The sequence below is a fragment of the Carassius gibelio genome, chromosome A23 (assembly GCF_023724105.1).
Source record: "Carassius gibelio isolate Cgi1373 ecotype wild population from Czech Republic chromosome A23, carGib1.2-hapl.c, whole genome shotgun sequence".
Taxonomy (NCBI): Eukaryota; Metazoa; Chordata; class Actinopteri; order Cypriniformes; family Cyprinidae; genus Carassius; species Carassius gibelio.
Genome location: NC_068393.1, coordinates 2491675 through 2508485, shown reverse-complemented (window position 1 = coordinate 2508485; position 16811 = coordinate 2491675). Strand labels below are relative to the sequence as shown.

The 16811-nt window shown below is 35.8% G+C and overlaps 1 long non-coding RNA gene across 1 annotated transcript; it reads left to right on the top strand.

Annotated features, from left to right (window-relative positions):
* The first annotated feature begins 1256 nt into the window (after positions 1-1256).
* Positions 1257-5812, top strand: LOC127944589 (uncharacterized). Its single transcript, XR_008150389.1, has 3 exons — positions 1257-1381; positions 4925-5045; positions 5585-5812. It is a non-coding gene; the product is annotated as an uncharacterized LOC127944589 (long non-coding RNA).
* The last annotated feature ends 10999 nt before the right edge of the window (positions 5813-16811 follow it).

The window sequence follows — 16811 nt, the reverse complement described above, 5'->3', positions numbered from 1 at the left end:
AAGTGGCAAAAAAAAACCTCTATGACGCAGGAGAAGTTCCTGATTTTAACATTTCTGAAGGGGGCTGCTGACAGAGAGGATGAAAACATACACATTTTGATGTCCACGCTGTAGGAGCATTACTAAATAAGTAAAACTAAAATATATATATATTTATTGTAAATGATTATATAAATTATATATTCTGTGAATTATTATTTTTCTTTTCTGCATTTCACCTATGCTATAGTATATGCCTTATACCTGGCATTGTATAATAAATATTGTTGTCTCTGTGACAGTGCTTATGTTCCTAGGTTCTTCCATGCTGATGGCTGTGCTCTAGAGTCATATCTCCTGTCGAAGAACATTTTTAGACATTATGAACCATGAATGGTAAGCAATTCGTCAAACATACACCATTCAAAAATGTAAGGGTCAGATTTGTCATGTATTTCAAAGACATATTTTATGCTCACCACTGCTGCATTTATTTGATTAAAATACAGTTAAATTGTGAAATTAACATTTTTTTAATAACTATTTTCTATTTAAGTTTGTTTTAATAAGTGATCAAAGCTGAATTTTCAGCATCAGTCTCCAGTGTCACACAATCCTTCAGAAATCATGCTTTGTGAAAACAAGAATAAAATTGTACAAAATATTTACATATAAAGCAGTTATTTGAAATTGTACTAATATTTCACAACATTACCATTTTTATTTATGATCAAATAAATGCAGTTTTCTTAGTGTACATGAGACTTATTTCAGAAACATAAAAAGATCTCTATCTCCAAGCTACACACTCTCACACCAAAGTGACTGTTAAAAATCATTTAAACTTTGTGTCAGTACATCATAAATAGGAAAAGGCATCAGATCACCGTCTGTGATTTGTTGTTTCGTGCCGCATCCAGTGTAGAGAGCATCACTGATTATAAAAGGTTCTGTTGTATTTTGTTGTGCTGTCCAGTGACGACACAGTGTTAGAACTCTTGTTAAATATCATTACATATGATGTATGTATGATGCCATTCAGCACTGATAGATCTTTTCTATTTCAGAGACTGAAAATCATTGATAAAGCACAAGGTTACTGTAACATATTTAAACAATATTAATAAGAATTAATAAAAATGCATCTGTGACTTAATATTGCTTCTTATTTTTCAGTGGAAAGTTCTCATTAAACACATAGCTTTCTTCTCATCTTTGTGCATTTTCAAACGTTGTGCATATTTCTGAATCATTTTTTTTTTTTACTTCATAATATTGGTTGTCTTCTCTTGTTTCAGAGTTTAGCTCCAACCCCAGTTAAGCAGACCTGAGCAGCTGATCAAGGATCAGCAGAAACTCTGCAGAACGGTGGTCCTCCAGCCCAGAACTGGACACCAGTGTTGTAAGTCATTCTGTCTCTTTATAGTGCATGCTCAGAACATATTGCAGGAGATCTCAACATTGTCTCTTAAGGTCCACTTACATGCAGAGTTTTGCTCCAACCTGCAGTGCACCTGAACACATTAATCGAGGTCTAACTATTAGTAGGGATGCACCGAATGTTCGGCAAACGAATAAGTAAAAAGGCCGAATAAATTTTGCCGAACAATGACGTTTTTAATGACGCAATCAAATAACCCGCGTAGAGTGATAGGCGCGCGCTTTATGCAGCAAACATGTCAGCAGTGTGGAAACACTTTAAAAAGTGTCAGATAAAGATGCAAAAATGGCCGTTTGCAGACATTGTTCTGGATTTGGGAAAGCCGCTAGGTGATGGAGACTGTCAGGTGATGCACAGCGCAGGAGATGAAAACAGCTCAGAGAGTAAACTGGCTCGTACTACAGATGAGCCGCGCACAGTCTCGCTGTCTGACATGTTCGATGAGATCCTCCAAGAGAATAACCCATTTGCAAGACAGAGGACAAGGTCGACTGCTCAACAGTTAGATGGCCAGTGTTGTGCCTGAACGCGTTCATTGAACGATAGTTCATGAACTCGTTCATATTTTGGGCGAACGTGAACTGAACGTGCTGTAATTACTGCCTGATGAACGTTACTGTCAACTCGTTCATTCTGGTGTCTGTGAACGGCACGCTCTCTCAGGTTAACTTCGTTCAATAGGGTGCCAGATTTCTATAGAGCCTTCCTGGCGAAAGCCCGGCTAAAACACACCGTAAACGGGTCTTAATATGTAGCGGAAAAACACCCAATCTGGCAACACCAGCCACCAGTGGCGCACAGTCGTCCGCCGCATGCGCGACGCGTCATCAAAAAAAAAAAAAAAAAAAAAAAAAAGGCGACAGCAGCATGTAGCAAGAAGGTGTATGATCATTTAAAAGAATTTTTTATGATGTTTATGACAATGTCGGTGAGAATGGGAGACAAAGCATTAAAGCAACAATGGGGGAATGCTGTCCCCTCAATCCTAATGTAAACCCTGGTTGGATAAGGATTCAAAATTGGATATTATATGAAGATGAAATCTGACGCATAGCTTCATTGTTAAAACTGATAAAATAATTGCTGTCTGTTATTCTATATGGGCTGTGGCAATAATTGTGAAAAATAATAGCTTGCAGCAACATATGGAAAAAAAGAATTAATAAATACCATAACAAATGTATTGCTCATTGTTAGTTAATGCAATAATGTTAACAAACATTATAAAGTGTTACTACCTATATTTTATAAGTATTTTGTGAAAATTCTGAACTATTTTCAGTGTAGTAAAATAGTAGGCCTACTCTGGGTTTCAACCATTTCATTATCTTGAAGACATTGTTCGTTTTGAAATGAGCAACTGTCAGAAAACTGCAATAAAATTTTCAACTATTCTGCAGGTACTTGTCTGCTCCATGCACAAGCACCAACAGTGAGAGAATGTTTAGTGCTGCATCTCATGTCCATACCTGCAAACTCAGAAGGACTGAAAAAGGTGACAGATTGGCAAAATAAATGGAAAAAATGCGAAACACCGCGTTCGGTATTCGGCCTTCGGCCTTCGGCCAAGCATTTCATTATTATTCGGCTTCGGCTTCGGCCAAGAATTTCATTTCGGTGCATCCCTAACTATTAGTGTTGTCACAGTACCAATTTCAGTACCAAAGCAAAACACAAAAACATGCTAATTATTATTTTTTTTAAATTATTATTATTAGCCGCACTTATGCTAACAATTAACTACTCTAATAGCAGTGTTCATTTCAATCCGACATTCAAATTAGTTATATATATATATATATATATATATATATATATATATATATCCTGATAAATACAGGTGCTGGTCATATAATTAAAATATCATCAAAAAGTTGATTTCACTAATTCCATTCAAAAAGTGAAACTTGTATATTATATTCATTCATTACACACAGACTGATATATTCCAAATCTTTATTTCTTTTAATTTTGATGTTTATAACTGACAACTAAGGAAAATCCCAAATTCAGTATCCCAGAAAATTTGAATATTGTGAAAAGGTTCAATATTGAAGACCTGTTGCCACACTCTAATCAGCTAATTAACTCAAAACATCTGCAAAGCCTTTAAATGGTCTCTCAGTCTCGTTCTGTAGGCTACACAATCATGGGGAAGACTGCTGACTTGACCGTTGTCCAAAAGACGACCATTGACACTTTGCACAAGGAGGGCAAGACACAAAAGGTCATTGCAAAAGAGGCTGGCTGTTCACAGAGCTCTGTGTCCAAGCACATTAATAGAGAGGTGAAGGGAAGGAAAAGATGTGGTAGAAAATAAGTGTAGAAGCAATAGGGATAACTGCACCCTGGAGAGGATTGTGAAACAAAACCCATTCAAAAATGTGGGGGAGATTCACAAAGAGTGGACTGCAGCTGGAGTCAGTGCTTCAAGAACCACTACACATAGACGTATGCAAGACATGGGTTTCAGCTTCGCTTTCCTTGTGTCAAGCCACTCTTGAACAACAGACAGAACCAGAAGTGTCTCGCTTCAAAAAGGACTGGACTCCTGCTGAGTAGTGATAAATCAGACCCAAGAATGCAGAAGAGCTGAAGGCCACTATCAGAGACACCTGGGCTCTCATAACACCTGAGCAGTGCCACAGACTGATCGACTCCATGCCACGCTGCATTGCTGCAGTCATTCAGGGGAAAGGAGCCTTAACTAAGTATTGAGTGCTGTACATACTCATACTTTTCATGTTCATACTTTTCAGCAGGCCAAGATTTCTAAAAATCCTTTCTTTGTATTGGTCTTAAGTTATACTCTAATTTTCTAAGATAATGATTTTGGGACTTAGTTGTCAGATATAAATAAATATATCAGTCTGTGTGTAATGAATGAATATAATATACAAGTTTCACTTTTTGAATTGAAATTATGATATTCTAATTATATGACAAGCACCTGTATACACAGAATGACTAATTGAACTGCTTTTATAGTTTTAATAATACATTTATTTGTAATGAATAAAGGGATTTTACATTTGATTATTAGTTTTTCTTACTTGAATGCTTTTGTTCGGATGTAAAATAAAAAAGTGAATTATTATTAAGAAAAGAACTGCAGGAAAAGATGCAATGTTGCTCAGTGATTTTGGTTTGGAACCTTTAGAAAATAGAAAAGAGTTGACTTTGCCAACTCTTTCAACTTCAAACGGGTGTAGCTCAGTCATTTTTTTTTTATATATATATACAGTTATACATCATTTTGAAGGACTTTTTAATGAGGAAAAAAAACCTCAACTGATTTTTGCTCATTGTGACTAACTTTGCCAGCACAGGTCACATATGCTACTTAATTTCCACTTGAGATTGGTCAGATTTAAAGTCTGAGATTAGTCCATCAGTTCTTGAATTTCAATTTTTGTTTATGTGTGTGCGTGTGTGTGTGTGTGTGTGTGTGTGTGTGTGTGTGTGTGTGTGTGCGTGTGTATGTGTGTGTGTGTTCAAAACAAGAGTGTCTGTCTCAGAAGCTGAAGAAAAAAGGCCACACCTTATAGGAAATAAACGCCTCCTAAGTGTATGGAAATACCTGGCTGAGGAGATCAGTGACATAAACCAGATAAAACTGTCAGTGGTAAGTGTGCTACAACCTCTTATCTAATATGACTCGAAGTGAATAGAGACTATGTACCATAAAAAGTAGATAATGTAATTATTCAAGCCTATTTGTGAAACTGGACCACAAAACCAGTTACAAGGGTAATTGTTTTTATTTAATTTTTTAGATTTTTATTTCAATAATAATACTAAATAAGTTTTCCATTGATGTATGGTTTGTTAGGAGGACAATATTTGTCTGAGATACAAATATTTGAAAATCTGGAATCTGATGGTGCTAAAAAATCTAAATATTGTGAAAAATATTTCAAATCCAGAGCAAAGCATTTTATTAATAAAAAATTAAGTTGATACATTTATGGTAGGGAATTTACAAAATATATTCATGGAACATTTTCTTTTTTTTAAATCCTAATGATTTTAGGCATGAAAGAAAAATCAATAACTTTTTTGAGACTGCCATATAAATATATGTATGGATAATCTCACATACTGGTAATGTGGTACATTGTCCTAATGAATTGCCCTTTTTTCTTTCTTTTTTTTTTTTTGCAGGTCTGAGACAGCTACAAGCCACAAAAACAGTTCATAGTTCCTGCATTTCTATAATGCATTAATGAATAACAATAATTAAAATAAAATGTAATGTCAAGGTTTTGTGTTAATTCCAGCTATGTTGAGTATTCTGTGAATAATTTTGATTTTAGGTGCATATTCTTAATTCTTTGCAAAACAACCTGAACTGTTTGCTATTGAAAGGTTGGTATGAAGTTTAAATAAATAAAACCATTATATTCTTGACAAAACCTGTGTACAGTTTGTATTAATAATTTAAATTATTTACTTATATTAATTAATGGCCTAATTACCAGCTATCAGTTAAACATTCAAATCAGAACCAAAACTGCAACGAAAACTATTAAATATATGCAAATAAAGACCAGTACAAATTGCAATGGAACCATCAGAACCATTACAAAACCAACGGAAACCATTAAATTTGTTTTAATAAAGACCAATACAAACTTGTAATGGAACCATTACAAAACCAACAGAAACCATTAAATTTGTTTTAATAAAGACCAATACAAACTTGTAATGGAACCATCAGAACCATTACAAAACCAACAGAAACCATTAAATTTGTTTTAATAAAGACCAATACAAACTTGTAATGGAACCATCAGAACCATTACAAAACCAACAGAAACCATTAAATTTGTTTTAATAAAGACCAATACAGACTTGTAATGGAACCATCAGAACCATTACAAAACCAACAGAAACCATTAAATTTGTTTTAATAAAGACCAATACAAACTTGTAATGGAACCATTACAAAACCAACAGAAACCATTAAATTTGTTTTAATAAAGACCAATACAAACTTGTAATGGAACCATCAAAACCATTACAAAACCAACAGAAACCATTAAATTTGTTTTAATAAAGACCAATACAAACTTGTAATGGAACCATCAGAACCATTACAAAACCAACGGAAACCATTAAATTTGTTTTAATAAAGACCAATACAAACTTGTAATGGAACCATCAGAACCATTACAAAACCAACAGAAACCATTAAATTTGTTTTAATAAAGACCAATACAAACTTGTAATGGAACCATCAGAACCATTACAAAACCAACGGAAACCATTAAATTTGTTTTAATAAAGACCAATACAAACTTGTAATGGAACCATCAGAACCATTACAAAACCAACAGAAACCATTAAATTTGTTTTAATAAAGACCAATACAAACTTGTAATGGAACCATCAAAACCATTACAAAACCAACAGAAACCATTAAATTTGTTTTAATAAAGACCAATACAGACTTGTAATGGAACCATCAGAACCATTACAAAACCAACAGAAACCATTAAATTTGTTTTAATAAAGACCAATACAAACTTTTAATGGAACCATCAGAACCATTACAAAACCAACAGAAACCATTACATTTGTTTTAATAAAGACCAATACAAACTTGTAATGGAACCATCAGAACCAATACAAAACTGTGATGGAAACCATTATGTGCAAATCGTGACCAATACAAACTTGTAATGGAAACCAATACAAACCAATAAATCCTAATGGAATATGCCCAAAACACACTACGTAATGGAAACCATTTGGTAATGGTTTTAATGGTTAATTGCTGATGGTTTGTAATGGTTTTGTAATGGAAACCATTAGAATTTCTGTAATGGTTTCTATTGTTTTTTTCAGCAGGGTCATCGCCGTGAGACTGAGTTTTTTTTTTTTTTTTTTTTTTTTTTTATCCTCGTCGCCAACTGTAGTGTTTGTCTAACACAAATTAGAGTCGAGACAATGACGGCAAGTCTTCCTTTCTTTTTACTGTGCAGTATCAGAATGAACAACTTTGTGAACACTTGTTTCTTTCTTCTCTTTATGAACAATTGACTGGCCAACCAAAATATAACCCTGAGTTAATCTAGAGTGGCAAGCAGTGCTTATTCCTGAGTTCACATTCTACTCAATACACTACAGGAACACATTATTATGAAATTAAAAATATACTTAAGCTGTATTCCTAGAGTAAATGTAAAATGTTTTAAAAATGCAATATAAAGAAATACTAATAAAATACACTAAATGTACCTGTAAAATAGATCCATTTTAACACAATTAAGTATAATAAAATGTATTACTATTACCTTAAAATTGTACTTAAATACATATTAAAGTACATTTAGCATACTTTAAGATATCTCAAAATAACATTTAAATATATAATTAATACAGAACACTTATAATACATTAAGTATATCAAAATAAGCACAATTTAAATATATTTCCTTTTTACCTGGGTATGAATGAATGACATGTTAAATTGTGCCAAATATCTTGCCCACAGAAGAATGAAATTCTTTGCATGAAATGCGTTTTGATGATTTAAAGCATTACGTTCCATGCACTCTTGCATAGAGTGAGCAGAGCAAGCATTTTCAGTTCATTCCTGTGGAAGTTGAGCATGGATGTGAAGCTCATCTTCTAAAGGAATGAACTGAAAATGCTCAGTCTGCTCTGCACCAGTGTGCATGTACCGTTAGTCCATCTAAACATTCTGTCCTTCCTCATGTTGTTCCAAACTCACAAGACTTTTGTTCATGTTTGCAACTCAAAGATATTTTTTATGAAATCCAGGAGATTCCTGTCCCTCATTTGACAGCCTACATCACTATCAGTTTCAGAGCCCAGAGTTTATGAATTTATGTGTGCAAAAAAACATAATTATGACTTTATTTGATAAACGTTTTCTTTAAGGTGTGCTAAACATCAATACACATGCGTGTTGTGTTGACACAAAGCAGATGTTGCATGAACATACTTTGAATAACATTTTGTAAATAAAGTTTGGCTTCATAAGAATGAGGTTAAACCACTGGAAACACATTGAGTACTTTGTTTTAACTACCTTTCTTGGCCAAAAATATCTTCATTTGTGTTCTAAGGATGAACAAAGGTCCTACGGTTTGGAACAACATGAGGAAATTATGACAATTTTCCTTGGGTGAACTTACCATTTAAGGTGAAGGAAATTAAGACAGAATTATAATTTTTGGATATTGAATCCTAACTTTGCATAGATGCTTAAAGTATAGCTCTAAATCTGGCTCAGCCACTGGAGTCTGCAACTTTCCAATGAGCCAAAGCTGTTCTGGTGAAAGATTTCCCTCTGTTCTGATGGGATGGTTGTTCCAGCTACCCATGAAGCACTTCAAATCAAACTTCAGCCATGGAAGAATAGCATAGTGCACACAAAAGAGCTGCAGTTCATCTGACAAATCAAGCACTCTCTCTTCTTCCATTGTATGCAATACTTCATAGTACTTTAACAGAGACAGCTGACCAAACATCGCACCATAGACGCTCAATTCTAAAATATAAAAAAAGACACATTAGTATGGTCAAAACATAGCATAAAAATAGCAAATAGCATAAAAGCAAACAGTTTGTCCATAGTAAATCATGTGAAGTATTATAGTATCTCAAATTAGTGGCGTATCAACATTAAAGGCAGGTAGGCTGAAGATCACCAGATGTGGTGCAGTTGTGCACTTTTAGAATTTTAGTTCACCCAAAAATGATAATTCTGTCATCATTTACTCTCCCTCATGTCGTTCTGAACTAGGGCTGCACGATGTGTTGTTTAAGCATCAATATCGCGATGTACGAATCCACGATAGTCACATCGCAGGATGTGTGATTTAGGCTGTCGTAGTTGATCCGTTATTCATTAACTGTACGGGCCAGCTGCTCCCCGGCCCTTGACCAATGTGATTCGCGGATTAATTGCAAAGTTTAACCATCATAGAGTGAAACTTTATCATTGACAGAACTGAAAACCACATGCAAGTTTAACAGGGCAGAGAGAGAGAGAGGGACAAAGACTAACACCTGGGCCCGTATTCATAAAGAATCTTAATGCAAAAAGTAGCTCCTAGTGACAAAATTCGAAGAAAATTCTAAGAAATGTGGGCGTTTACTCTTAAAAATAAAGAAAAAATCCTACTAAAGAAAAAAGTAATTCAGAAAGCATCTTAACCCTTAAAAGAGGTCTTAAGCTCAAACTTGTTAAGAGCACAGACGAGGACTTTTAAGAGGCTTAAGAGTTTCTTTAGCAGAGGAGAAAATGGCAGAAAGACGAAGAGGCAGAAATAATGTGTTGCAGACAATGGATGACAGTGAGTTAATAAGACGCTATAGATTAGATCGTGCAGGGATCATGTTTGTGACTGATCTTATTAGAGACGTGCTAACATTTCCGACACAGCGCAGAAAAGCCATAGCGCCAGAAATGAATGTAATCACTAAATTACGATATTTGGCAACTGGGAAAATGCAACTGGCCCTAATGCAATAGTGATGATTTGGGTCTCTCACAACCTTCTGTAAGTAGAGTGATCACACAAACAATTACAGCACGTTCAGAACATCTTATTGTGTCGCAGTTCATTTAGTTTCCACTGGAGATTCCCACCTTTCAAGCTCAAAAACCTGCATTTATGAATATAGTAGGCTTATAGGTGCGCACAAGCAGGGGGAATGAACCGTTAATAGTTTGTGCTATACGCTCCCATGTCTGCTTCTTGTCCCTTGCTGTGACACCCGGCCCAAATTATCCTTTAAGAATGGCCTTGTGTTCATCCACTAACTGGGCTAACAGTTGTTCCTCTGTCCAGTTTGGCTTTCTCACCCTTCTTGGTTTTGATTCCATGTTTGATACATTAAAACCAACATTCAAACCGCCACTTCAATCAATGTAATTGGAAAGAGTGGAACAATTTTTCTCATTCTAAGCCAATAAAATACATTATAGGAAATTAAAAGCATGGTAAATAAAAAAAGGATTTCTATACACACATATAATGTGTGTGTGTGTGTTAGCGAGAGAACGGGTAAATAGGATAAATTACGCATGTAAATTCAAAGTGAGAATTAGAATAAACCCTAAACTTAAAATCACTCTTTTTTTCCTTGGTCCCTTGGACGTCGATATGAGGTTCAAAATTAGAACGTAGGACTAAGGATTTTCTTGGACGTCTCAGGAAATCGACATAAGTTTTTTTTTATATAAACACAAAGCAATCCTTTGATTTCTGATTTAAATATCACATGTAGCCTATACTCTTCTGAAACACCTAGGTGATAAATTAATGTAATATATAAATGTTTAAAAACTAAGGCCTAATTAAAGTACCATAATGTGACCATATACAATCTTACATGTATTTATTTATTTATTTATTTGAGTGGTATTTTTCACTGGAGCATTGACAGAAAAGCAGTTTTCATCTAGATCTAAATATAGTTAATTAAAGTTTAATAGATTAAAAAATATTAATGTTTAATATATTTAAATAGATAATTAGATTGGAATAATATTATATCATATTAGATAATAAATATTTAACACATAGATTTAAATGAAATGAAATACAGTAAACGTGCGCTCGCCACGAGGGGCATTAACGTGATGTTACGTTAGTGACGTAAACGTGATGGCAGAAAAAAAAAAGTAAACATGATGGCGCAAACAATCACGAAGACGGAAGAATAATTCAGTTTATTACCAGAATGCTGTTTGCTCCAGAGCAGCAGGATCCTCTGGCTGCCGTGCCCAGTGCTGATGAGCTCATTCTGTGCCTGCTGTATCTGAGCTTCCCTTCCTGGAGCCACCCAGAGTTCCAGTGGTCGACCCAGCCCTGCTCCCAAACGCCCCGTGACTGAAACTTCTCTGTCTATCTCTCTCTGGTGAATCTGCTTTCACAAGAGCAGGCTGTGCCCCAACCATCTATGAGAGACTTATAAATGTTGCATAAAAGTTCATTATACTCCAAAAAAAAGTTTTTTGTTCTTTGAGATGTTTTTGAAAATTTCAATTGCCATTCAAAACTAATTTTTCATTTGTAATACAACATGTTTCTGAGTTAAAGTGGAACTCTGTCACATAATGAGTAAAAAAAAAAAAAAAATCAGTTTATTACGAAAGACTGAAGATATAACTACCGCCATCCTTTAATTAATTTATTTCTACGTTGAGGACACTTTATAAACCTACAGAAATACCTGACTAACGAACAACCTTCACAACGGGATGGAGCTAATTAACGTTACTTTGAAATTCAAACAGTAACGGTCATCTTGTGTTGAGCCAAAGCCCAAAGGTAAGCATATGTGCTTTTATTCGTTGTTTTATTAATCTAATGTTAAATTTAAAATTATTTATTTGGATTAGACAGATTATATATTTTCAAATTCCTCTTTTTGTAATTGTACATATCCCTGTTGGTTTATTTTAGGTGGTTCAATTTACAGTCTGAGGTAAAATTATGATGATCCTTTTTAACATGGTTATTAAAATTGGTCACTATAACAGGTGACCGTAATTTTTTTTTTTATCAAATAAAAGCAACAGTTTTGTTATTTTGTATATATTTTTTCGACTTTTCAGGACGGGAACAGCAACAAAAAAATCTAATAATATACAAACTCTAGCTGTAACTTATGTGTATAAAGCCAAATGATCAGCCAGCTAACAGCAGACCTAGCAGCTAGACTAGTTATTCAACGATACTCGTCCAGTCAGTGATTATGAAAGATAACCAGGACTTAATTCAAGTCTGTGAGTTGATTAAAGTGAATGTGATTTGAGCATGACTGCACATGAGAGCTTGATAAGCAATGTAGGAATCCTTAATTTGGAATCCTGCACATGGAGAGGAAAAGAGGGAAAGGAAAGATCACCAACTTTTTTTGAAAAGTAAATTGAGCTTATGTGATAACATGGCTGTTTGGGGAAATTGTAGATATCAGGGATGCAAAAACAGCGCGCTTTTCGGCGCCTCCCGCCTAGTGCTTCTTTCAGTCTCTACACTCTCTGAAAAAAAAAAAAATTTTGTACCAAAGAAGGTACAAACCCTTGTCACTGGGGCGGTACCTTTTACTGGTACAAAATTGTACCTTAATGTGAAGTAACAAATTTGTACCATTATAGTTTGTATGATTTGTACCATGGAAAACCAAAATGTACCTTTTTTTTTTTTTTACTTTCTGGTACAATATTGTACCTTTATCTAAGGTACAAATTTGATCCTTTAAGGTACCACCCCAGTGACAAGCCCTTTTGTACCTTAACCATGTCAAATATGTTCCTTCAAGAACTATTAAAGTCCATTTTTCTATTGAATAACATCAATTTAATATGAGAAACAATACACATAAATACATTGTGTTTGAATACTTTGTTACAGGTTAATTTGTAAAATACATCTCTGCAGTTTACAATGAAGATTTCAAACATTTTTAACAATCAATCAATCACCTTTATTTATATAGTGCTTTAAACAAAATACATTGCGTCAAAGCACTGAACAACATTCATTAGGAAAACAGTGTGTCAATAATGCAGAATGATAGTTAAAGGCAGTTCATCATTGAATTCAGTGATGTCATCTCTGTTCAGTTTAAATAGTGTCTGCGCATTTATTTGCAATCAAGTCAACGATATCGCTGTAGATGAAGTGAACCCCAGCTAAGCAAGCCAGAGGCAATAGCGGCAAGGAACCGAAACTCCATCGGTGACAGAATGGAGAAAAAAAGCTTGGGAGAAACCAGGCTCAGTTGGGGGCCAGTTCTCCTCTGACCAGACGAAACCAGTAGTTCAATTCCAGGCTGCAGCAAAGTCAGATTGTGCAGAAGAAACATCTGTTTCCTGTGGTCTTGTCCTGGTGCTCCTCTGAGACAAGGTCTTTACAGGGGATCTGTATCTGGGGCTCTAGTTGTCCTGGTCTCCGCTGTCTTTCAGGGCAGTAGAGGTCCTTTCTAGGTGCTGATCCACCATCATTTCTGGATACGTACTGGATCCGGGTGACTGCAGTGACCCTCTGATCTGGACACAGACTGGATCTGGTGGCTCCGGTGACCTTGGAATAAGAGAGAAACAGACTAATATTAGCGTAAATGCCATTCTTCTAATGATGTAGCAAGTACATAGGGTGTTATGTGAAGTGTTTCCGGTTCCGGTTTACCTAATTAATGCAGCCTAAAAATCCTTTATCGAATTTGGATATTAAAAGCATATTAGTATGTTATGTGTATGCCAGGTTAAAGAGATGGATCTTCAATCTAGATTTAAACTGCAAGATTGTGTCTGCCTCCCGAACAATGTTAGGTAGGTTATTCCAGAGTTTAGGCACCAAATAGGAAAAGGATCTGCCGCCCGTAGTTGATTTTGGTATTCTAGGTATTATCAAATTGCCTGAGTTTTGAGAACGTAGCGGACGTAGAGGATTATAATGTAAAAGGAGCTCATTCAAATACTGAGGTGCTAAACCATTCAGGGCTTTATAAGTAATATGCAATATTTTAAAATCTATACGATGTTTGATAGGGAGCCAGTGCAGTGTGGACAGGACCGGGCTAATATGATCATACTTCCTGGTTCTAGTAAGAACTCTTGCTGCTGCATTTTGGACTAGCTGTAGTTTGTTTACTAAGCGTGCAGAACAACCACCCAATAAAGCATTACAATAATCTAACCTTGAAATCATAAATGCATGGATTAACATTTCTGCATTTGACATTGAGAGCATAGGCCGTAATTTAGATATATTTTTTAGATGGAAAAATGCAGTTTTACAAATGCTAGAAACGTGGCTTTCTAAGGAAAGATCAAATAGCACACCTAGGTTCCTAACTGATGACGAAGAATTGACAGAGCAAACATCAAGTCTTAGACCGTGTTCTAGGTTATTACAAGCAGAGTTTTTAGCCCCTATAATTAACACCTCTGTTTTTTCTGAATTTAGCAGTAAGAAATTACTCGTCATCCAATTTTTTATACCGACTATGCATTCCATTAGTTTTTCAAATTGGTGTGTTTCACCGGGCTGTGAGGAAATATAGAGCTGAGTATCATCAGCATAACAGTGAAAGCTAACACGATGTTTCCTGATGATATCTCCCAAGGGTAACATATAAAGCGTGAAGAGTTGCGGCCCTAGTACTGAGCCTTGAGGTACTCCATACTGCACTAGTGATCGATATGATACATCTTCATTCACTGCTACGAACTGATGGCGGTCATATAAGTACGATTTAAACCATGCTAATGCACTTCCACTGATGCCAACAAAGTGTTCAAGTCTATGCAAAAGAATGTTGTGGTCAATTGTGTCAAACGCAGCACTTAGATCCAATAAAACTAATAGAGAGATACACCCTCGATCAGATGATAAGAGCAGATCATTTGTAACTCTAAGGAGAAGAGTCTCAGTACTATGATACGGTCTAAATCCTGACTGGAAATCCTCACATATACCATTTTTCACTAAGAAGGAATATAATTGTGAGGATACCACCTTTTCTAGTATCTTGGACAGAAAAGGGAGATTCGAGATTGGTCTATAATTAACTAGTTCTTTGGGGTCATTTATTTGCAATCAAGTCAACGATATCGCTGTAGATGAAGTGAACCCCAGCTAAGCAAGCCAGAGGCGACAGCGGCAAGGAACCGAAACTCCATCGGTGACAGAATGGAGAAAAAAAGCTTGGGAGAAACCAGGCTCAGTTGGGGGCCAGTTCTCCTCTGACCAGACGAAACCAGTAGTTCAATTCCAGGCTGCAGCAAAGTCAGATTGTGCAGAAGAAACATCTGTTTCCTGTGGTCTTGTCCTGGTGCTCCTCTGAGACAAGGTCTTTACAGGGGATCTGTATCTGGGGCTCTAGTTGTCCTGGTCTCCGCTGTCTTTCAGGGCAGTAGAGGTCCTTTCTAGGTGCTGATCCACCATCATTTCTGGATACGTACTGGATCCGGGTGACTGCAGTGACCCTCTGATCTGGACACAGACTGGATCTGGTGGCTCCGGTGACCTTGGAATAAGAGAGAAACAGACTAATATTAGCGTAAATGCCATTCTTCTAATGATGTAGCAAGTACATAGGGTGTTATGTGAAGTGTTTCCGGTTCCGGTTTACCTAATTAATGCAGCCTAAAAATCCTTTATCGAATTTGGATATTAAAAGCATATTAGTATGTTATGTGTATGCCAAGTTAAAGAGATGGATCTTCAATCTAGATTTAAACTGCAAGAGTGTGTCTGCCTCCCGAACAATGTTAGGTAGGTTATTCCAGAGTTTAGGCACCAAATAGGAAAAGGATCTGCCGCCCGTAGTTGATTTTGGTATTCTAGGTATTATCAAATTGCCTGAGTTTTGAGAACGTAGCGGACGTAGAGGATTATAATGTAAAAGGAGCTCATTCAAATACTGAGGTGCTAAACCATTCAGGGCTTTATAAGTAATATGCAATATTTTAAAATCTATACGATGTTTGATAGGGAGCCAGTGCAGTGTGGACAGGACCGGGCTAATATGATCATACTTCCTGGTTCTAGTAAGAACTCTTGCTGCTGCATTTTGGACTAGCTGTAGTTTGTTTACTAAGCGTGCAGAACAACCACCCAATAAAGCATTACAATAATCTAACCTTGAAATCATAAATGCATGGATTAACATTTCTGCATTTGACATTGAGAGCATAGGCCGTAATTTAGATATATTTTTTAGATGGAAAAATGCAGTTTTACAAATGCTAGAAACGTGGCTTTCTAAGGAAAGATCAAATAGCACACCTAGGTTCCTAACTGATGACGAAGAATTGACAGAGCAAACATCAAGTCTTAGACCGTGTTCTAGGTTATTACAAGCAGAGTTTTTAGCCCCTATAATTAACACCTCTGTTTTTTCTGAATTTAGCAGTAAGAAATTACTCGTCATCCAATTTTTTATACCGACTATGCATTCCATTAGTTTTTCAAATTGGTGTGTTTCACCGGGCTGTGAGGAAATATAGAGCTGAGTATCATCAGCATAACAGTGAAAGCTAACACGATGTTTCCTGATGATATCTCCCAAGGGTAACATATAAAGCGTGAAGAGTTGCGGCCCTAGTACTGAGCCTTGAGGTACTCCATACTGCACTAGTGATCGATATGATACATCTTCATTCACTGCTACGAACTGATGGCGGTCATATAAGTACGATTTAAACCATGCTAATGCACTTCCACTGATGCCAACAAAGTGTTCAAGTCTATGCAAAAGAATGTTGTGGTCAATTGTGTCAAACGCAGCACTTAGATCCAATAAAACTAATAGAGAGATACACCCTCGATCAGATGATAAGAGCAGATCATTTGTAACTCTAAGGAGAAGAGTCTCAGTACTATGATACGGTCTAAAT